The sequence below is a fragment of the Prinia subflava genome, chromosome 4 (genome assembly GCF_021018805.1).
Source record: "Prinia subflava isolate CZ2003 ecotype Zambia chromosome 4, Cam_Psub_1.2, whole genome shotgun sequence".
In the NCBI taxonomy this organism is placed as follows: domain Eukaryota; kingdom Metazoa; phylum Chordata; class Aves; order Passeriformes; family Cisticolidae; genus Prinia; species Prinia subflava.
The window spans coordinates 45,941,835-45,964,981 of NC_086250.1; the positions used below are offsets into that span (position 1 = coordinate 45,941,835).

Genomic DNA, 23,147 nt, shown 5'->3' on the forward strand with positions numbered 1-23,147 from the left:
GGCAAGATCATGGGGCGAATACTCTTGGAAACTGTGCTTAGGCACATGGAAAATAAGAGGGTGATTGGTGACATGGTTTCACTTAGACCAAATTTTGCCTGAGAAATTCGATGGCCTTCTACTATGTTTCAGTGTAAAGGTATTTTCTTGTTCTCAATTTGAATTTTGCCATCAAGACAACACAATCCTCTCTGTGTGGTTTTCCTGCCATTTTTTCCCCTAGTTTTCTAGTCTTCAGTCTGTTTCTTCTCTCAATATAGCTGGAAACATTTTTAGGTCTCTGCTTCTTCCACACAGCTCTTTTAAAGAAATCTTTTGCTATCCTGCCACTACCAGTCACTTATCATCCCTTGAGAATTCTGAGGTTTCATTTTCTTGTCGCCTCCAACTGTCTGTCCTTTCTTACTGTCCTGCCTAATGGAACCCTTACACTGACACTGACTAGTGAAAGGAAGGGAGAAATACAGAACAAAGAAGGCTATTTCCAATTTACTGGAAACTTGAATCATAAGAAGAAAATACGCAAAAGAGTATATTGTAGCAAGGAATTACTGCCAGTCCAACTCAGCACATAACAACCAATGCACTGCAAAACCAGAAAAGCCACTACACATGCAAGCATTTAAAAAGGAGTCTGAATCAGTCAGCTTTCTCAACATGACTACACAGAAAGGCAATGTTGTCAGGCTGTCCCAAAGTTACAGCTATTTTGATCCAAGAAAAGGCTGGAAATGCACTCAGAAGTCAAGCATGTTCATTGAGAGCACTGAGTCATGCCACCCTCTCACTGGCAAGAGGCTCTGCTGCCACTTTCCCCACCTCTATGGACTGGTTTTGCAACCTGGCAGCTGCTCACACCCCCAAACAACACACCATCGCTCCACAGACATCTTGCCATCTTCCAAATTTGACACGTTTTAGTTCTGTTTTTATGATACAAAGGTAAGTAACATTTGATGATGGACTGCACTCAGAATGACCTGAACTGTCACCATATATTGAATCAGCAACTGAAGTGGGACCAAGTGTTTATATAAAAATTATACAAAACTGTGACTATCGTTAAATGATTACATCTCTGGGAGAGAGAGGTCACATGCTTTTGAATTCAGCATAATAAGTTTTGAGCAATTAATAACCATAAGCAATTAAAACAATTATAGTAATTCAGTCCAAGTATCCATTTCCATTTTATAAAAACGTTGTTTCAAACGTGGAATTGAGTACTAAAGATGTTTTGCTGCTAAAAATGGAAAAATCCATTATCAGACTTTCATTTACTTTATTTAAAACTAATGAAAAATCCTAACACACAGTACAGTACTAGGCCTTGTAAAAAAGGACATTGATTTGTAGTCAGCTATGAATTTCTGCCCAACTATTTCCAATGAGTTACTGCATAAAACAGACCTAAAATGTGTCCTCCCTTATATGACCTCTCCCTGTTCCCCATTCCAAGTTTCAGTAGTTTAGAGTTAGTGGTGTCTCACAGCATAAGTCTGTATTTTAGGACACCAAAGCAGGTTAAAACCAGAGCAACCAGTAGACAGAAAAATTATCTAACAGCACTGCTACTGAACTACTGGTTGCTAAACACAGACCAGGCATTAAGTGTGGGAGAGGAAAAAGTATAAGCTTGGAGCCTTCATTAAGCAGAACCATAAGATTCTGCTTACTTTGAAAGGGGCAGCTTTGAAATTCCAACCAGGTAATCATGTCAGAGGGAAGGAAGGCTATGCTTCAGGAAGTCCTGAAGGGATCCATACTCAGGCTTATGCTGCTCAGTGTAGTCAGAAATTATCTGGAAAAGGAGTAAACTCCAAGCCTTCTAGAGTTTCAAAATCCTTGTGACTGTAAAGTTAAGGACTGGCTACAACTAATTGAAAAAGAGCCTTGCAGTAGAAAGTCAGAAGACAATAAAACAGCAAAAACAAAAACAAAAGGTAGCTATATAATAAATCATGAATTCATGGTCAAAAATATCTAGAATGAAACACTGAATTTATGTTCGGGGTTTATGATTAAGTTTATGATTAGACAAAGGTCAGTGCAACACCTATTACTGGGTGAACAAAACCCAAACCAAGTGCTGGGAAAGCAACCCAGAAACAGGAGAAGATTTTTTAAAATGTATATTATGTATGTATCTCTGATATTTACAGTATAACTCCATAATACAGCTATATCTGCATCTGATGTGTAATATTTGTCCTCTTTCAAAAAACTCTTTTCTCCCCCAAATCTCAGAAAAAAAGCCTACAGCCATATTGGGAAACAGTTTTGAAAACAATCATCCAGTTGTCTCTTTTCTCTCATGTATAGAAACTGTTATTTCTCTAATTAGAAATAGCACATATAATTTTAATAGATGGCTTTCTAAATAGACAGAGGTCTAAAAAACTGGCTTTAGGATACAAATATTTTCTCACTAAGACTCACCAGAGCCCATGATGAATTAATAGAGTCCAACTTCTGTTTTCTCAAAATGATTATGGAGGAAATTGTATTAAAGATATCACATTCCAGGAAAAAAATAAAAAACCCCAAGATTTTCTGCTAAATATTCCCTCTCTTGCAATACATTTAGCACTTTTCTTATGCAGAGATGCTAGTTTTTGCTCACATGTCTGACAAAGGGACTGGAGTACGCATTGATCTGCAAATTAATTTATATTAGCCTGTCACCATTAACAAGCTCAAACATAAAGGCAGCTGAATGTGCTTGTGCAGAGACTTCCTAAATACAAGAGAGACCAACATCAGCTAGACACACACTATTTCCGACTGACTGTAGCAGTAGCTCTGCTAATGAGAGAGATGAATGGATGCGCAGTCTGTCAGAAAAGGGAACAAAGACCTGTGGCTACAGGCAAAAAGCTCCCTGCTCACTGGGCTACGATGCTTCATTTGCATTATTTGAAGCAAAACAGCTCTTGTCAGGAGGTTTTTGACCACCCATTCTCTTTTATTTCACAGTGGAATTAGGTGATATTATCTAGAGCTAATTGTTTGTATTCTTAGAACAGGCTGAGCAAGCAGTAACACAGGCTGGGCCACACTGGTTTAACACCGCTTTGGAAAACAGAGGGCTAGATCATCACCCTGCTCACATCCACAGCATAAAAAAACCCAGTGTCCTTTTGGTCAGAGTGCTGTGTCAGCCTCTTCCAGGAAAGACTGCATCCAGGAGGATCAGACTCAGCATTAGAACTTAATCTTTCTAGAGCTGCCAGGCCAGTGGTTCTACCTGCCCACGTGGACTATCCCTCTCCTGCTTTCAGAGGAAACAGCTCAGTTTAAGTACTAGTGTGAGATGGTGATTAAGTAGAGAACTTGCTAGCCATCTGCTGTATTTACCTTAGCTCTGCTAACTCACTGCTCAACAACTCCTTGGCAATTTCTGGCTCATTCGTACCCATGACAGCTGTTACCATTTCTCCTTTTCATTTAGATAAGTTTATGGGGTGAAAACATGGTGTAGGCTAGCAGGTGTCACCTTGAAGGTGTATCTATTACACAGGTGGAGATGTTTACCCCTTCCCTTTATCAGTCCAAAGAAAAGGAAATAGTTTCTGACTCAAGGATGTCAAACCTCCCCTTTGCATCATGCCTCATACCAGGCTTGCCTGTGGCACTAGTGCTCTGCAAACTGCTCAGTCTGACCAAAAGGCAGCACAGACAGCAAAAAGGAATCTACTGGAGAACAAAACCAAGCCAACACCTGTAGCTCAATGGGCACAAGAGAATGGCCATCTCCTCCAGCAGCACTGTCACCCCAGGAAGCCATCACTGCTGGTCCATCACAGTGCTGTATCACACCCATTCCCCTCATACATATTTCTGGGTACATACTGTAAAATCCAAGAACCCCCACTAATCCCATCTATTCAAGAGCAGAGGTGTAAGAGCCACGTAAAATACTGCAATGTCCTTGATCAGGCTGTCACCAAAGAGCTGAGAGGATGGTGTCTCCATGAGGACTAATTCCTGCCTGCTTGAAACCGAGGGGCACAGGGAAAGCTGAGCTTTGCAGGAAGCCACGGGCTTTCCCAGCTGCTGCCTTGGTATTTAAGAAACATCAAGCTTCATACTTCATTGTATTTTTGTCTCTTTGAACATAAATTGTATGTAATCACTTAAAAGGAGCTTTTCTTACAGTGCCTTCCAGCCAATCTTTACCAGAAATTATCACCGTCTTAAAATCCTCAAAGTCAGAATCCACTTTTCATGTCTCAGAAATAATCATCATCCCCCACTGAAGACAGCATCAGCATCTATCTGAATGCTCCCTAGAAATAGCAGATGGAGAATACTACAGCAATTTATCTTCTAAAAGGATAGGCTCTGATTTGAAGAACATTTAAAGTTCTTACGGCCTGTGCCATTTGGGAGCTGTATTTTGGTGCTCCGAGAACAAAGGTCCACAGAAATAACAACTAAGCTGATGGGAAAACCATCTAGTTGTACTAAGAGATATAAATACATGTAACAGAATACAAGAACTTCTATTATTTAAAACAGAAAAAAGAAACCATCTACATGCAAAGTACAGGTTGGGGGGGATGTCTTGCATATTTATGTGCGATACTAACACTTCACAAGTGCTTCAATCTTTTTTTTTTCCTCTTAAATTTCTACTGTTTCTTCCTTGGCCTCTATATATTAAATGTACCTTGTAATGCAGGAAATGCTGCCAAATGTTTCCCTTGGAAAAATACTAGGGTAATAAAGGTTTGGAAGGAATCTGGTGAACAAACCAGATGTCACCATATTTAAATGAAACCATGCATAATGTATGTGAAACAGAAAAATTGAAATTACTCTGGGGGGACAAAAAGGCCTCCTTGCAGTTCACTCTGTTAACAGAGAACCTTGGCTGCTGAGTATATTGAACAATTTAGCTTTCCAGTAGGAAACATTACCACTGCAGAGACTTTCTCAGCCTATTAGGGAGTGCCTATATCTCAGGCATTTAGAGCATAAAGCAATGACAACAATGCAGAGTCATATGAAGTTCCATGCCAGCTGTGTACATTTCCTGAAATTTTATTCACCTAAAGGTCAAGAATTTGTGGTGCTGTGCATATGAAGCCTTTGAGAAATTATTCAGAGTTCAAGTGCCTGTAAGATTTTCCTCGTGGCTCATTGCAAAGCCAATAATTGACTGACCTGCTTGGTAGTGTGACAAGTTGTCCACATATGTTCTGCTGTGCAGGAAATGCATTTGGTCTTTTCTGCTGGTTTTAGAACCAAGTAGCTCTCTGACATAGAAAAAAACTTTATGGGGGTATGATGGACTACAGCAATTCCTGATTTTACCAACACAAATCAGATTGTAACAATCCTGACCGAAGAAGCTATCCACCTTGAAAGTTACTTAAAAAACAATCAAAATTTGGATTTTCAACTTATATTTTAAATTAAAAAATAGAAGTCATCTAACCTGAAATATCAAGGATTTGGAAAATGGTATTCTGCCAAGCCTAATCCTAATGTGCTCAGTTTTAAACATACATAACCCAGCAAAATGTAGCCTCTGGCTTAAAAACAATCCTGTATTAAAGCCATAGGTAATCTGTCTTACATAATGCTATTTGCATTTTGTAAATCCTGTTAAAAATACTTGTGACATCGAATCAATGTCTGCCAATCGTAAATGCAACATCCAAACCAGGACTCACGTAGTAGACCTGGTTTGGGGCTTTTTCTTTGTTTTATGCATATTTGCAGCATTTGTGGTATACATAAATAGCACAGTGATATGAACTGAAATTTAGTGTTTTAGTACAAAAATTAAATTAGAGAGTTATCGTCACTTATCCCTGGAAATTAAACTAGAGTATAATGCTCCAGTTTGGTGAATTACTCACATCCATAGGATGGGATGATAACACAAAATTTTTGCTACTAATAAAACAGATTATAACTTTATGGTAGGAAGTTAATATTAAATCTTATGCAAATTCACCTTATCCCACTTAAATTTTGAACAGCAGTTTAGTTTGTAGCATAAAAAAAAGTTCCAGAATGTAGGCAAAATACCCAAGTACACTGCACAGGTCCCAGTTTAGCCTTAGAAGTTCCTAGAGAGTCAACTTCATTTCCCCAGCTGTGCACAGAACACATATTCTGAGTATGTAAACACTTATCTTTGGTTTAACACTCTACAGCTCTGTAAGTAGATGTGATTAAGCACCTGAAGTCTTCAACAGTTCTCTTGAAGAACTCCAAAAGTCAGATGTGGTGGGGATCACAATTCCTGAGAAGCAGAAACAGTGATAATTCTGCTCCCTTCTTCCTCAACCAGGTGGCTAGAGCACATACCTAATGATGGGAGATCCAACTTCAAGCTCCACATGAGAAGAGCTGATTGAACAGAGCTGTTGATGGTTTATTACAGAATACAGCCTCCTTGGACAGTATAACCTGGCATACAGTCTCTGCCAGCTGTTCGTTCCCTGTTGCACGGGGCTCAGGGCAGATGGAAACTTTCAAGTAACATGTTCTGGATCCTGGCAGTTGGAAATCAGAGCACGGAAGGGACTGAGATCCCATGAAGCCCAGAAAAAAAAACAACACACAAACAACACACAAAAAACAAACAAACAAAAAATTAAAATAAAAACCAACCAAACAAAAACACACAATAAAAAAATCACAACAGAACCAGATCTCCCACTTCTTCTGTGAACCAGTCACTGGGAAAGAAAGACAAAAAGAATGTTCTTTCTTCCAATATTCTGAAACATTTGTCCACAGAAGAACAACAGACAAGCTTGTTCTAAAATGGACAGAAGACATCAGAACAATTAGGGTAGTTAAGGTTGGAAACGATTTCTGGAAGTCATCTGGTTTAACATTTAATTTAATGTTAAATTCAAAAATCATTTAATGTTTAACATTTGCCTCCCATTCTGTTCAGCACAGGAACAAATTCAAAGTTAGATACAATATCCTAATGATTTCTTAATGCTTTTAAGAAAAGACAGACAAGGATTTCATTGGACTGGTCTTCAGAAAGTTCTTATTTTTCAACAAGATGCAAAATGCTAAAAACGAAGTTCTATTGGGGAGATCTACCCTATACCAAATAGTTCAGATTCTGGTACAGCTGAGTTTAAGTTATGAAGACAGGATTCCATTTTATTATGAATAAACACACAATGAACACTATGTTTACAGATATGTTCAATTATTACAGTAACAGTTGTCAGAAGAATATCTATAGTCCAATAGAGTTTCAAGCCCTGATCTGGTTTCATTTAGCCAGATGGTCTCTTTAAATTTGAATATACAAGTACTGCATGTCTTACCAAGTCTGGCATACACTCAGTATAATAAGAAATATCCCAAGGTCTGGTCTCTGATAGTAGCTAAAAGCAGATGCCCGAGAGAAAAGGATACATTTGTGGCAATACCATCCAGCCTTCACCACCTGAAAGCTCAGAGGCCTGATGGAATTTCCCATTGCTCAATTCTACTGCTAGACCATCTTGATGAAGTACTAACATTTGTACACCATGTTGTCATCAGAATAAAGACATCCAATTTCAGAAGCTATAGTAGGCTGTTTGAAGCATTACATGCTGTTAGTAGCAATGGCTGTAAAGTTAGCAATTAACACTACCACAGAAATCACTTAAGACATAGCGTGCCTCCAGGAAAACAGAACAATGCCACAAAACTTTTCCAGAAAGTTTGTAAAATGTGTATCAGTTCCTTTATCCTGATTTTGCTACCAAAACTTGGTCTAAATCAATATTTGCTTTTTGTGGACAAAAGCAAAATTAAATTGAAAACACCATATACAATTACCAAGTATCAGGGTTGTGTCTGTGTGCACACCCAGCATACTTATTCACCAGCCTCCAGTATGGACCAGGAACTGTTCAACTGAAATATCTTGTAGCATTTGCACAGCGTGATGACTGAATAAACTCTCACCTGCCTTTATCACAAGGCAACTGGTAAACAGGACCTCTTCAGTTGGAGTCCCTGGAGTTTCCCTAGGCAGCTCCAGCTGTGCACAGGCCAACTGGAGTTGTTTGCAAGCATGGCTAGCATCTAATGTCGAATCCACCATTCCCAGAGACTCCCTGAGGAAGCTGAAACTGTTCCTATTTACATAGCAATCTCCTGTGTATATGTGAGACAGCCAGAAAATACAAAATTGAATAGAGTTTATGGTAAACTGAAAGAAATGGATCATGCATAATCAGCAGAAAATACTTTGTGGAGTCTCATTTAATCCAGATGAAGAGACTTCCACAACCATGTGATAAAGGACCATCAGACCCTATCCAAGAGATTAGATTCCCCAGATGAGCATTACTCAATACAACAGAAAGCAGTCAATTACTTTTCCCATTCACTCTTTAAACAAACAGCTGCTTAACTGTTCAACAACACTGAGAAAGTTATTTGGAGACAAGGGATTACATTGTCTTTTCCAAGGACACACTATGATCATCTCACAAAATTTGTCAGCACATTAAACCTACTTTATCTGCATGTGTATTGCTTCCAAATGGTTTCCAAATTTAGGTTTTTGGCATAGTACCTCGAAATACTTGTTTTATCAAAGTTGCTCTGAACTAAATGATAGCAAATGATCAAAAGCCCAATTCAAGCTTCAGATCAAGACTAGAGGCATTATTCCCATTTTACAAAGATGGTAGACCAGAAAAAGCCAGTAACACTGAGACATTTTCATGTAATTTTAAAACAATGACACCAGATGGAAAAGTAGAACTCCACTCATTTCTCACACATTTTTCTCATACAGCTGAAGTAAATTCACTGCATCACCAATGTTCCTGCAAGTACTTTAAATTACTACCGAGACAGGATCAGAACAGTATTTTCCAAGTGAAGGCTGCACCTACCACTTGCATTACAGGTTCTCAGTCAGTCCAAGTGTGATCAGCTTCACAACTCGGGCATCTCAAAAAACCCAGTACAGACAAGGTTGTTCTTATTCTGATTTCTTCATATACACAGCTAAGCAGTTTTCCTGTTCCTTAAAGATCAACCATGACTGCCTTGAATCGACAGCGATGAGCAGCAGTAATCTCAAACACAGGTTATTCCTTAGGACCAGCTGGGAACTGGTGCTGATGTGCACAGTACAGTCATCACCTCAGAAGGTGTCATTCCCACCCTCATTTCCTTCCCTACGAGCAAAGTTTTATTTCAATTATCCAAGGCAGTAAAGGGATCAGATAATTATTAAAAGTTAAAAAAAAAAATCACAGGGATAACCCATGCATACACATAATAGGTTACAGAAGAACACTCAGCAGTGTAACTGATGTCAAGGAAGTCAGATGGTCTTGACTATGAATGGACACAAATTACTAATACTGACTTCAGATCAGACAGCACAGCACCAAAGTTACTCTCCTGCTCTCTTACCTACGTTTGCTGACAAGAAGTCAATTTGGGACACTTCCACACTTATAACACAGTTAATACAAAGCCTGAAAAATAGAAATAACCTTAGCAGAAATCACAGCTTGGAGAATGAACAGAAATACACACAATTGAAAGCTCTTTATTTAAAACTACTGTATGATGATACTTTTCATGACCACAATTTGTCAGTGTAACATTTAAAACCACTACCAGTTCCTGGGACAGTTGGCTGGATGTGCAAGGGATGCTCCACCCAAACACATCCCCTGCTTCAAAGTGTAACAAGAAAGAAATCTCAAAACTCATCACCTTCTGTCGTCAATATGTATCTACCTTTGTAGATACCTTTGTGTCTAATCAATAACTTCACTGCAACAGAGTATTATTCATGCTGAAGTCTGTGGGGATCATCTGGCCATGCTGGCTCTCCAAACACAGTATTGTGGCACTGTCCTCAGCCATCTTCAGGATTTATTATATTTTCTTTACAGTATAGTTGTCAGCTTTCCTGAAGCACTATTCAGAATTAAACTAGTTTGATCTAAACCTAAGTTTTCCTTTCCACATCACCAATAAGATTAATCACCTTAAATGCAGTTTCATTAACAGCAAAGGAAACTTATGATGAGCAAGGTATGCTATATGAAGGGCTTCTGAAAGTGGAATACTTACCCTAACCATGTGTCCTTTCACACAGGGTTCCTAAATCATGGTACTGAACAGTGACATAATAAAAGAGTAACAAAATTCACCAGTATGAATCTATTTAGTGGAGCAAGCTTTAATATTCTTGAAAAACACAAGTGTTAAAAAACTGTATTGCATAATATCCATCAATTGTATCTAGAAGCTGTAATCATACACTACAATTCCATTAGGTCTGGTAATGTATGGACAGAGCCACAGCCTCAAAGAACACACAGAAATTTATGAAATAGTTTTATATGAAAACTCAGAAGTCATTAGACAACAAAGGTTTTAAGATACTTCAAAGTCTGACTGTCTGATTATATTAAAGTATGTAAGCTTTCTTAAAAGGAAACTGTAAGTTTTGTTTTACATTTCTGTGCCTACTAACACTCAATTGCACTCTTGCTCAAAGCAAGATTTACATACTAATTACTTGCCTCTGCCTGAATAGCAGGTATTTAAAAATCTATCACTGGATGGTAGAAAAAGCAATAAAAGGATAAAGAAGAAAAGGGAGTTTAAAAATGTTGCTCTTCTGGGTCCTACTTGCAAGCATTTAATTTTGGGCTCTGCTCAAGTCTTTGTTAGAGGATTAGTGTTCAGAAATTGAATTACATTGCAAAGGTTGAGTTACATTTTCATTCTCTCTGAAAAGTGATGGGGTTTTTTTTCCAATGATACTTAGTGTTAAAAATTATCAATAACTCAATTTCCCATAGTAATATTTGAATAGCAATCTATTGAAAACTCCCAGAATTTTTGAATTCCAAGTCGTATTTCAAAGCCATCAGTTCAGTTCCTTTCTTTGTTCATTATAAAACTAAATTAATATTAAAACTGGGGAGCATTACTGTAATTATGATGAAACAATTCCTAATTTCACTAATCTGAATTCTATTTTTGAACAAGATCAAAAATTAAAGTAGTGCACTAGCTCACCATAGTGAATTATAAATTATTTCCCACAACCACAGATATTTATCTTTGACTAATAAAAACAAATATTCAGCTATTTTAAAATATACTTTCAGAAACAGAAGTCTGACTCCATCCTCTACTATCCAGGATAATCTAGGCACTCAGTTTCAGGGATCAGCATTATTCTCATCTTCACAGAAACATGTTGTACTATTTTGCAATTTTCATTCCAGTGTTCTGTCAAAACTCAGATGCGTGCGGAATAATCACTGGAGCATAGATCAAGGGACTGTCACAGAAAGGTCATTTTTCCACTTGAGAGCAGCAAGTAAAGGAACAGATGAGCAGTATTTATGAGAAGAATCTTACAAATTGCTTTTTAAACTTGAGTCTTTACTAATTCAGACAATACTCCAGAGTTGTGAGCATCACTCACAAAAACTACAGCTTGAGGTTTTGTTTTAGTAAACAAGAAATCAGAGCTCTGTCCTGTTAGTACCTACTTGTATGTAGTTAAATAGACTTTTCTCTTTGCTCTGTTTCCCCTTACCTTATCTTCACATTTTGTTCTGGTTTCATCACTTTCTTCCTCTTCTCTCTTCCATTCCAACAATTATGTCTTTTTATTGACAGTCAAACAAGGAAGCTACCTATTAGTTTGCAATTTGAACTGTGCAATCAATAATAATAAAAACAGTGGTATTTATTTACTTTAGCTTGCTGTCATGAATGTGATGTATTAGGCTATCTTTCAACATAATCTCAGTTAAACTAAGCAGGTAGGGGAATTCACAGGAATGTTTGACTCTTTTAGGACAGCTTTCCTCAGGAAGAAAACCACACATAAATGTCTATATAATATAATGAACACAAAGACTAATCTTTCTACTGATGTGAACTTTGGCATTAGGCCTGACAGCCACTTAACTTCCAACAGATTGTGATGGTGCAGATGCTCTCAGCAAGAGTGTTTCCATCATTGCATCTAGGGAACAGAATTGAGCCCTTGCAGAGAGCTAGCACGTCTCGTAACTTTAGCCATTTTTTAAAAAAGGTGCAAAAATCAACCAATTATTAACTGCAACTCTGCTTTCATTTGTGTTTCTAGACATGGGGGGTGGGGAGAAGCTAGGACACATTATTCAAGTGAATGATTTATTAAGATTTTTATATTCATCATTAATTCCCATTATACTCTTTCAAGTGTCTGATCCTGTCAATTCTGGATGTGACGAGAAACCCATTCCTATATTTCAATGCCAAGAGGGTGACAAGGTTGTGAATTACATAAAACTTTGGTAGTAACTTGGAGAAATTCCTCCAGTTAAAGTTTTGGGGATGACATCTGCAAACCATTTTACAAAGGATCTCTCCAGGAATCCTGCTATTAATGGAACTGTGCCTGCTGGAGATGATAATGGGGAGATTGGAAATCTGGGGCAGCGTTTAAGGCTGTTTTGATGATGCTTCACTTCAGCGTAACTGGTAGAGTTGAGACCCCCAGAGAGCAACCAAAGGTTTTAAGGCACAATTGTAAAGAATACTGTGACTTCCAAACAAAGGGTTACAGGCTTCTCTTTCCTCACAAAAACAGTCTAGGTTTTAGAAGAAAGTAATTCAAAGAAAAGACACTATCACTGTAACTTGAGACAGTGCATGAGAAGTAACACCCAAAACATGACTTGCATTAATTAAACACCTACATTACTATCAAGTAAGCTAAATAAAAATTACTAGACATCATCTTTCACTACAATCTGCACTACAGCTTTCCTGGAAAAAGCTACTTTATAGAAGCATTTAATTTTAGGTCCATAACATTAAATATTTTCCATAATACTCTGAAGAGCAAAATTATACACTTTAAAGGAATAAATGGTATTAATAAAAGTATATGCAAATCCTGGGGTATATCTGGGAAAACATGAAATTTAATTCAGAAGGATTCTTTATTCTTTAAACTACAAGGGAGAAACTATTGAGAAAGGAGTGTACTTTTCATTTTCAAATGAAAAACATACTCGAATTAAAATTACTGGACCCAATATAAGGAGAAAATGAGTTAAGTTTAAGAACTTATTATTCACAGCTCAACTGCATGATCTGATGAACTACCCTGACTTCCACTGTAGAAATACAAAACCTCAGGTGAGTTCCTAGCAGATGTATTTACTTCCATCTTAACACTAATCAGTACTGTATTTCTGTCAATGCATGAAATCTTGTGCATTTTGACTGTGTTATTTATTTAGTCATTATCTCACTGCATTTTAGTAGGCATAGACTCAAAGGATTTGGGGTTGGAGTCATTAAACACTGTGTCTGCCCTCTGGTGGTCACACTCTTCTTTTTATATATTCTAACATTTTTTTATCTCTTTTTAAGTTAAAAATGCACTTTATACAACTACTACCTACAAGGTCTAACAGATATTTAGCTTTTAGTCACCTTGGGCTGGCTTGCTTTCCAGTTATGCAATTGCCTACATTTCAACATTATCATGCAGAAATAGCTGACATGTAAGTTATTCTTCATTTTGTCCCTGTCTAGAACCAAATTTAGACATAATTTTAAATCACTCCAACTACAGGAAAGAACAAAACCAGAAACCTGAAGTTTAAATTTATATTGAGATTATAAGTCTGTTGTTGTCTAGGAAAGATGTTGCACCTTGTAATACATTGAAATGTTGGCTACTAGACTCCAAGCTCCATAAATACATGAAATGCTTGTGAGGGAAAACAGGGATATTTGAAAGATGATTCTCACATTACAGGTGTCAGAGCTGCACTGTACAGAAACTAAAAGACACAATCACTCCAGTAGGCAAAAAGCAAACCAAACTCTACATAAGGTACATACAGCTCCAATACAAATGAGTTCCTTCACAAGCCCAAAGTTGTTCCAAACACCCTTGCAGTATTACACAGACTGAGTTGCAGCAATTGTTATACTTCTTATCTGCCTCTATGCCCTAACCAAACCTAGGCCAAGGAAATAATAATGACACCTGCAACAGAAAGCTTAGAAGAGTGTGGATTATCTGTAAGAGCCTCAAGAATATAGCACAGAACCATAGAAACACCATGTTGGAAAATGATCTCAGGGAGCTCTGGTTCAGCTTTTCTTGGCAAAAGCACAGTCTAGACAAGATGTCCCAACAGTCTGTCCAGATGCATCTTAAATGTGTCCAGTGTTGGGGAACGAACCACTTGCCTGGGGAGATTGTTCCAATGGCTGATTGTTCTCATTGAAAAAAAAAACCTTCCCTCCATTGAGAGAACACAGCTCTTCACAGCAGCTGGACCAGAACACAAAACTTACAGTTCCAAGAGTCGAGAATGCCTAGAGGCTCCAGTGTATTCAGCATTGCATGCAAAACTCCCTTTATGTTCTCTTCTCTTTTAATGAAGAGTTCTCTCTTGTAAACTTATTCAAATCCTGTACAATTTTGAAAGGATGGGAAAGGAAAAGGAATGTATCTTGCTTTTCTGAGCTTCGGTAGGAATTACTTAGTCAGAAGAGATAAAAAATCAGTAAAATGGCTAGAGCAGCCTATCAACATCTCATCTCATTCAATGGGAAAACCAGGCTTTGATTTTTTTGTTGCCACGTAACAAATGCAACAAAATATACCAAATTCAGCTGAGCTCACAATTTAAAAATTACTTCCATTTCAAAAGAGCACCAATGCAGGAGAATTTAACTTCCTAGAATATATTCAGTTTGTCCAGAGACCACAGCACTGTTCTACAGGTGGTGTTGGGGCTGAGTGGAGGAAGCCACAGATTCCAGCCTACTCAAAGCGGCAGTAACCAAGTCACTAAACCTGTTTATCACACCCAAAGAAGAGCTGTGGCCAAGCTTTCCTCTTCCTGCTATCATTTGAAAATTCTAAGAAGGAATGCACATCAAGCATCTCCTGCATTTTGATTGTCTTAGAGATATGAACAACAGGAGGGTGGGAAACTCTACTTTTTAGTCCTTCTAAATACTAGAGAAACAAGAAAAGAACCATCAGTCTTGTAACAAAGGGTAACTTGTGTACAAACCTACTGATGAACACCACTTAACGCTTAAAACATTCTTGAAAAGTGGTGTCTCTCAAGATTTGTTTTTCCTCTTCTTTTGAATTTTGTTGCTTTCTACTACCCTGCTGCAATACTCAGTGGGAAAGCCTTCCCTTGGCCAGCACCTTCCATGGAATTGTCCTCCCCCAGCAGAACTGCTTCCTGACTCCAAATCCTGTACAAAGGCTGACTTCTGCACTCAGTGATTACACACTGCCTTTGCAAACACACAGACACACACAGAGCCCTGCAGTGTTGTGACATTGTAAAGGCAGTCCTTCACATGAACCCTCAGAATCATGCTGGACAAACACAGCAGCACTGAAAACACAGAGAAAAGAAAGTTTGAAGTCAGAGGCACAGATCAGACAAAGACAGTCCATATTCATATATAAACACTGTCATGTCCTCACTTAGGTTAACCATCTAAAGGAAAATGGTATGTTAATATTTTGGTTGGCTGTCTAGAAAAACCTAATTAGTGGCCAAAGACTAACTCATACAAGCAGGAAGTTATGGATCAGCTTTTTTTTTCTTTTTCCTCAAACAAGTTGTTGAACAGTAACAATTACATACTTTAAACCCAAGTAAATTAAAAGGTTATGTATACTTAATGGTGCAGACACAGTATAAGGGCAACTTAATTCCAACTGGGATGCATCCAAATTCAGCAGTCTTACTTGAGTATTTCCAGAATTTAGAGAGACAACATCTGTACCAATTCCATCTGATGTAACTGACAATTTAGACAGCCAGTTCCTTTCTAATGAGGCTGTTTTTTAAAGTTTTCACGTCCTCATAATTTGAACTAGCCTTTTTCTTCTCTCTTGGCTATTTTCATGCGTCTGAGATGCTCTACATAAAATGCTGCTTTCTTACATAAAGTTTAGTTGCTTAAAGGAGAATGGGGGTACTGTGAGCTCTTACAGAAACATTTTATAATTCAAGCTGTTATGCCTCCATACTAAAAAGTTAACAAGGGGAAAGCTGTAATCACATTATGAATTGAGCCATTTCAAAACCAAAACAGTGTAGGAAAACAGTGTTTTCACTAAATGAATACTAAGATAGATCCCAGTTCATAAAGCAAACCAAAACAAAAATTGAAAGCTTCTTAACAACAGTTAATAGAGGATCCAGACAAACATTTCTGTACTTATTCAACATTTACTAGAAGGGAGAAGCTAAAGATCAATCCAGAAGAGTATTTGCAATGCAATTAGGCTAGACAAGTAAGCCTGAATGTATGCCAGCTGCAGGGGTCTGCCCTTAATTCACACAATCAAATGTCTAGTGTGTCACACAGTGTCTAGCATCAGTATCTGCAGTATTAAAAGTCTCATCAGATATGCACTTGTTTACTGAGCGTCTAATCAGGGTCTGAACACATATCTAGCTGTACCTTCTAGCAGTCTGTATGCCAGTCCATCACCATCTGTCAGTTAAAGCTCCCGCAGACAGAAAAAAATCAATTCAAACAAATGTGTTCGGCGCTCAAACTAAGCTATCATTCACATTTCAATATAAGACTCGAATTCCTTTTCAGTCTTCTTCAACTCTGACCCAGCTCTACCCCCTCCTTCACTGAAAAGGGCAAAGACAACAGCCCAGCAAGTGGGACAGGCAAAACAGACCTCCTTTGTTCACTTTTTCCCTTTCAGTTTTCTATTGAGGTAAATAACTGAAAGCTCAGCCAGCCTCCAGTAACTCAGAAGAAAGCAATATAGCTAGCTTGCAACTATCCTTTCCTGGTTAACAAACTGCAGGACAAAACTTGCAGTGCATCATCTTAATCTTATTATTAGAGATTAACTCTTTACAAATTCCCTTAATATTACATTTATGAGATGGTGTTCATAAATCCAGAAGTTGCAATGTCTTTAATACTGAACTGAATGGGCAATACACACACTTACCAATTTAAAATGCAACAAATTATCACTGCAGAGAAAGTATAATGGAATTTTTTAAATACTATCAGCCCACTCAGGAAGGCAAAATCAAATTCACTGCATATTGCCCAACACCATACCTCCTACATTATTCCCTCGGCTTTCATTACCAAGATATACTTTCCTCTGTTTGACTACCCATTTTACCAACTCTGTTCAAAAACCATGAAAAAATTAACAAGTCCAGTGAAAATTGAACGGCACAATTTTACTGTACTATTTCAATACAATGGAAGTTAAGTAATCACAATTCAAGATGATTTGAGACAGATTAATAAAACTACATAGAATAACAGCAACTTCACAGGTGCAGGCAAGACATTTAATTTTAGGCTGATTGAGCTATTTGAGCTGTGCAACAATCTGTTTTAAAAATGCCAAAACCTTAGTGTATTCAATATCTTTTATGTCCATGGCTAGTCATTTTGCTAAAGCAAGAAGAATGGACAACATGCATTACCATTTCCTGACTTGAAATCTGAATCCTCAAAATAATAAAATCTGACAATTAGAGAGACATCTCAGTAAACCCAAGAAACTCTTAACTTTGTTACCAAAGCTTCTGCTGTCACCTTTCTGAGCACCAGAGAGAAACACCAGAGTGCAACAAGCTAGCAGGAGGTATCAGTATGCATCACTGGATTTGTAATTTCATTTTCTTAAAATAAAAACCATTTAAAATAGCCAAATTTTCTTATTACCACCCTTTTTTTGAAACAAGCTGTGGTATATGTGATAAATAATATGTTTTCTTCATGAAGATAAGGAACAGTATCTAAGGCTTGGATTCTGGTGATCTCATTCACCTTAAACATTATTGCTTTTGAATAATTCTACTGTGGCCAGTAACGCTAATGACAGAACTAAGATACTAATGTGAGTATGATTAGTTGTGGATTTATCTGTGAGCTGTGAAGATTTTAGCTCCCTCCTTGGCACCAGCTGGTATATACTACTCCACCATCCGATGTGATCACACAGCTGTACAGTTTCCTTCAGCTACACTGCCTTTGCACAACCCAGAATGTGACTTCACTCAATGGATCCCAACTTCTGTCACCACCAAGCAGCTTTCTGGGTTTGCATCTTTACATTCAATATTCTCAGAATGTAACACTTTCCCATTTCTATACTGATATAGTCTGACAGCTAATTTTAGACACCCAAGAGAATTTCAAAGTACTTTGAAATTCAAATAGGTAACTTTCAAAGACTTTGCATCACACACTTTAGCAGCTCTGGTCACTTGCATTGCAATTTCTATTCAAACTAAACAAATGCCTGAGGTGTATTCACACAAATGATAACATCAGATGCATTAGAAAAATATTAACAAGATGCACCTGTAAGTCAGCTCTCTGAGCTCTAGGTCCTTTGAGCCATATAACACTAAACTATCCTCCTCTTTCCAGCTGATATCTTTTGCCAAAGAAAAGCAGCAAGATCGGCCTCTTGGCATATAAGCTTCTCTCAACTCAAAATACAGTCCAGATGCTTTCTGATGTTGTACCATGACCTGTTTTATGCACAGACCAATACAACTACTATCCATAAATGATCACATTTATTACATTAAATTATGGAAGGTGTTGAAATTATTAATAGTGCACCTATTAGATACAATAAAGTCTTCAGGTTTCATCTACTTTGTCCACAATATATTTAATTAAGAATAATAATCAGACACAGAGAAAGAAATGCACAAAGACAGGGAACATTAGAAAAAAGAAACCCAGATGTTTAATACTGGCTTTTTCACTCAGTAGAAAGCTGTTTTGAATAAACACACAGAAGCTGGACCTTTATGGATTAAAGAACATCATGTCATGACCTATAGGTTTCACTGTAGAGCTATATATCACATTTTCCATTGTTTTATCCAACTACACAGAGAGCTAAGCAATAGCATTCCTTTCACAGCGTACTTGTCAGCATGGAACAGCCTTATTGACTGGACTGAAGCACACTATGATCTCAAATATTTAAACAGCTTGGCATTATTAATCAGGTACTGTTTACACTTAGACTCCAAAGCCTTGTTTTAAATACATTTCAGACTTCAAAACTAACACATCTGTGTTGAAGACCTCAGCAGCAACTGAAGGTTTGGTTAATTATTAGTTTATAACCAAAGAGACAAGTGCATTTGCAGCACAGACTTCACCACGATATTCTGCATTAATCGCCATCAAGAAGCCAAAACAGGGAAAACACGAAAAGCCCGAAATTCAGACACACTATTTTATACCTAAACAAAACCGCAACTGTGAAGAGGGAGGAAGAAAGAAGAAGAAGAAGAAGAAAAAGTACGGGTGATAAATAAAGGCGCAAGAGGCGAAACGCGGAGCGCGGCAGTTCAGCACCGACAGCTCCTTCCCCCGCACACGCCCGGCCCTCGCCCCGCCGGGCAGCGCACGAAATGGCGACCGAGCCTGCCCGGGGATGTGGGCGCGCCGCAGCCGCGGAGCGTCTCCGCCCGGCCCGGGAGCTGCCACCGGCCGCCGCCGCAACAAAGCCCCGCAGCGGCCGCCGCGGCACCGGGCGGGTTCACCGGCTGCCTCCTCGCCCGCCCCTCGGAGAGCGCCGGCACCCACGGAGGACAGGCGGCTCCTCGCCGTCGAGGCGGCGGGTGCGGGGGGATGTGGCACCGGCGGTGCGGGGGAATGGATGTGGCACCGGCGGTGCGGGGGGATGGATGTGGCACCGGCGGTGCGGGGGGATGGATGTCGCACTGGTGGTGCGGAGGGATGGATGTGGCACCGGCGGGATATGACACCGGCGGGATGTGACACCGGCGCGACAGCGGGCGCGGCAGCTCCCTCAGCGTGATGCGCGGCGCGGTTACAGAGATGGCCAGGTCGATACTCACGGGAAGGTGCGGCCCCTCCGCCCGGGAGAAGAGGGTCAAGGGGGTACTCGCGCTCTTGCTGCTGCTGCTGCCCGCTCGGCAGCCCGGCGAGAAAAGCCGCGGCGGGCGCGCTCCCGCGCTGTCCCTCCCTCCCCGCCGCCACCGCCCCCGCCCCCGCCGCGCGGCGGGGAAGGCGCGCTCCCGCGGGAGGGGCGGGGAAGGCGCGCGTGTCTGCGCGAGCGCGCCGGGGTGGGCGCGCGCGGCGCGGGGGCCGGGGCGGGGCGCGGGTCCCTGGCACCTGAGGGGGCGCGGGGCGCCTCCATCTTGGGCATCCTTTCCTCCCTCCCTCTTTCGCTCGCCGCCTCCGCCACCGCGGTTAAAACCGGGGTGCAGTCGCCGTGGTACCTCTGACTCGGGAGCTCCCGGAGCGGCCCGGCCCTGAGCCTCTCCAGCAGCGCCCGTGCCTGGCAGCCCCCGGGCCCCGCCCGTGTCTTCCCGCGGCCGGGGACAGCCGAGCGCTCCCCGCGGCACCCCCGGAGCTGCTCCCCCGGCAAGGGCGGTGTTTTAAATAGCCGCATTATTTTAGCCCGGCAGTGCCCCTCTAAATAGATGGTTTCAGCGAGTTCCCAAACTGGAGACAAGGATATTATTTTACACTCGAGAATTGTCCTGTTGAACTCGTTAAATTTACAGTTCACAAGTTCAGGAAGGCGGGCACTTGGATGCGATCCCTGAAAGGGAAGCTCTGCGTGACACCGTTTGAAGAAAAGTCGGGAACAGGGCTTATTCCAAATAAAGCTTTCTGCTGAACACACCTCTTACAGACCTCTCCTTCCCTTTCACATCACTTCATTTAATGCACGACATCAGAAATCATTTTGATATAATTTTGAGTCTTCTATGGGCTGTGCTCAGTATTGCTCATGTGAAAAAGGCATATTGTGTGTGTGGCTCTACGCAGATATTTACTATATGTAATATGCTAGGTAGAAAAGTTATGCAATATTAACATTTTAAATAATATAGTAAATGTAGTTTTTAACATTGAATCTAAGTAAGAAGTGTGTGTAAGGTATTGTCCTTAGCTCAAGAGCAAAGAGAAGATAACCCAGAGGTTTCTACACAGAGAGAACAATTACAACAAGCCAGACTAAAAACCCCTCTTGGATGTTTCAGAGGGAAAGATACATATCTCCTCGAAACCACCCTGGTCAAGCCAGACCATGCATATCTCCTTGAATCCACAAAGCTATCTGGTTAAGCCAGACTCCAGGACGCCAGGGGTTTTGCAAAAGGCTCGTGGCAAACGGGCTTTTCTTAGATAAAGTATGCATATTCATTAAAGTTGGTCCTCAAAAATAGAGAGGCTTCTCTCTAACGGGGCCCTTCTCCTTCACAGCCTTTGTCTGGGAGGGAGGGGGGACGGTAGACCCGGGCTACCTACTTTGCTCTTATTTGCCTCATTATTTGTCCTGTCTCTGAAAACTTTTTAAACTTTTATTATTGTATTAATTTTTGTAACCAATTTTTATTCTTTATTAAATTTTCATAAATTTCAAAAACGAGTGATTGGCATTTATCACAATTTGGTAGCAGAGGGATGGTTTAAAATACCCCCACTGTGAGTGCTGTGAGAGGATTAGAGACCAGGGAGACGCGTCCCGCCTGCATTAGGCGGCCTCGGCTCTGTTCCTCGCAGAGTACCCAGAAAGGGGTAAGATCCAAGGACAAAAAGGAGGCAATAAGGCAAAGAGAAGGGAAAGAATTCCCTAAAAACCGCGGTAACCAGCTCCTAACATCAAAGTGTACACGAAGAATAAAGACCCAAGAACAACGGAGTGGTAAGAATTGCTGGGACTGGGGGTGGCGGCGTTTGGCGCGGAACGGGGGCTGAAAGTGTGTGTGCCTGAGAGGCGGGCTGGGGTAACACCCAGACCTTCCAAGCGAGTGCGGAGTCCCCTACGCTGCGGTTCCGTTGTCCCGCGAGGGAGGCGGCCAGCACCGGGACGAAAGTGAATGGTAAAAAGGAGTGAAAGAACCCCCCGGAAGAAGTGTGTGAAAAGGGGACCCTAAAAGCTTTTGCTGGGTTGAGGAAAATTATTCCAAGAACACCCGGGTTATTTTAATAATCGGCTGGGTTGAAGAAATATTCCAAGAACACCCAGAATTTAGCTGGGTTGAGGAAAATTCTGAGAGCACCCAGGGTTGAAACCAGCTGGATTGGAGGAAGCAATTCCGAGACATCCAGGGTTATGTTAAATTCTGCAGAATCTATGAAATAAACCCAAGAGCACCTGGGGTTGGGGAGAACCCCCAACACTGCCAGATTGAGGGTTTATGAAGGGCATTTTTCTGGCCAGGTACTCTTAAAGAGTGTAAAAGTGTGTGGAAAGTAAAAGGTACCTTGTAGTTGTGATTGTTTTGTTGTGTGTGAGAGTAAGTGAAAAATAGAGTGGAGTGAATGTGGATGAATGAAAGTATAGAAAGTGTAGATTTTTATTTTTTAAGCTTTATTATAGTTCCTCAGAGAAGGTAAATTGTATTAAGAAATAGTGTGGGAGAAAGGAGAAAAGTAGTTTTTGTGGGGGTAAAGGGAAGGTAAACAGAGACAGGGATGGGTAGAAAAGAGAAAATTTTGAAAGAAAAGGGATGGAAGTCCAGTGGGGAGAGACCATCGACAGAGATACCACCCTAAGATCGTCCCTTGGGAGTTGCATTGCCGGCTCCGGTGTTGGTGCCTGTCTCAGTCCCTGTGCTTGCCCCAGGTTCTGGCTTGTCGCTTGTTTCTGCCCCAGTTTCCATCCCAGGCAAGAGTCCGCTGTTCGCAGCGGCAGCCCAGCCGGTTTCTCCCCTCCCCCCCCATCGCTGTTCGCAGCGGCGGCTCAGTCGGTACCCGGCCCCCACCCCGGTCCTTCTCGCTATTTTCCCGCAATGGCTTTTTCAACCTCATTCCCAGTATTTGTTTGTTAGTTTGTTTTAGCAGCGCTGAGCGTTGCCGCGGCGAGTACAGTCGCCATGAGCCACGTGGGGGGTGACCGCGTGGTGGCTTAGCCGACCCTGGAAAAGCCCCCCAGCAGCAGCGGCAGCGGCAGGGCGGCCGGTTCCCCTCCCCTCCCCAGCCGCGGTGGTGAGTCCCCCTCCGCTTGCAGAGCGGGGGGGGGGGGGCGGCTGGTTCCTTCACCCCTTCCTCCCAGCGGCGGCGGCGGGTTCCCCCTCACCCTCCTCCCGTTCGCGGCGGCGGCGGGGCAGCGGGCT

At 40.7% G+C, this 23,147-nt stretch overlaps 1 protein-coding gene across 24 annotated transcripts in view; it reads right to left on the reverse strand.

Annotated features, from left to right (window-relative positions):
- NRCAM (neuronal cell adhesion molecule) overlaps nucleotides 1-20,048 on the reverse strand; it is a 146,989-nt gene extending 126,941 nt beyond the window's left edge. For 22 of the 24 annotated variants that reach the window (XM_063396656.1, XM_063396654.1, XM_063396660.1 and 19 more), the window contains exon 1: nucleotides 19,914-20,048. The gene's annotated coding sequence lies outside the window, so the exon portion shown is untranslated. The remainder of the gene's footprint in view (nucleotides 1-19,913) is intronic. The other 2 variants (XM_063396637.1, XM_063396639.1) reach the window with 2 other exon arrangements.
- Between the last annotated feature and the right edge of the window lie 3,099 nt (nucleotides 20,049-23,147).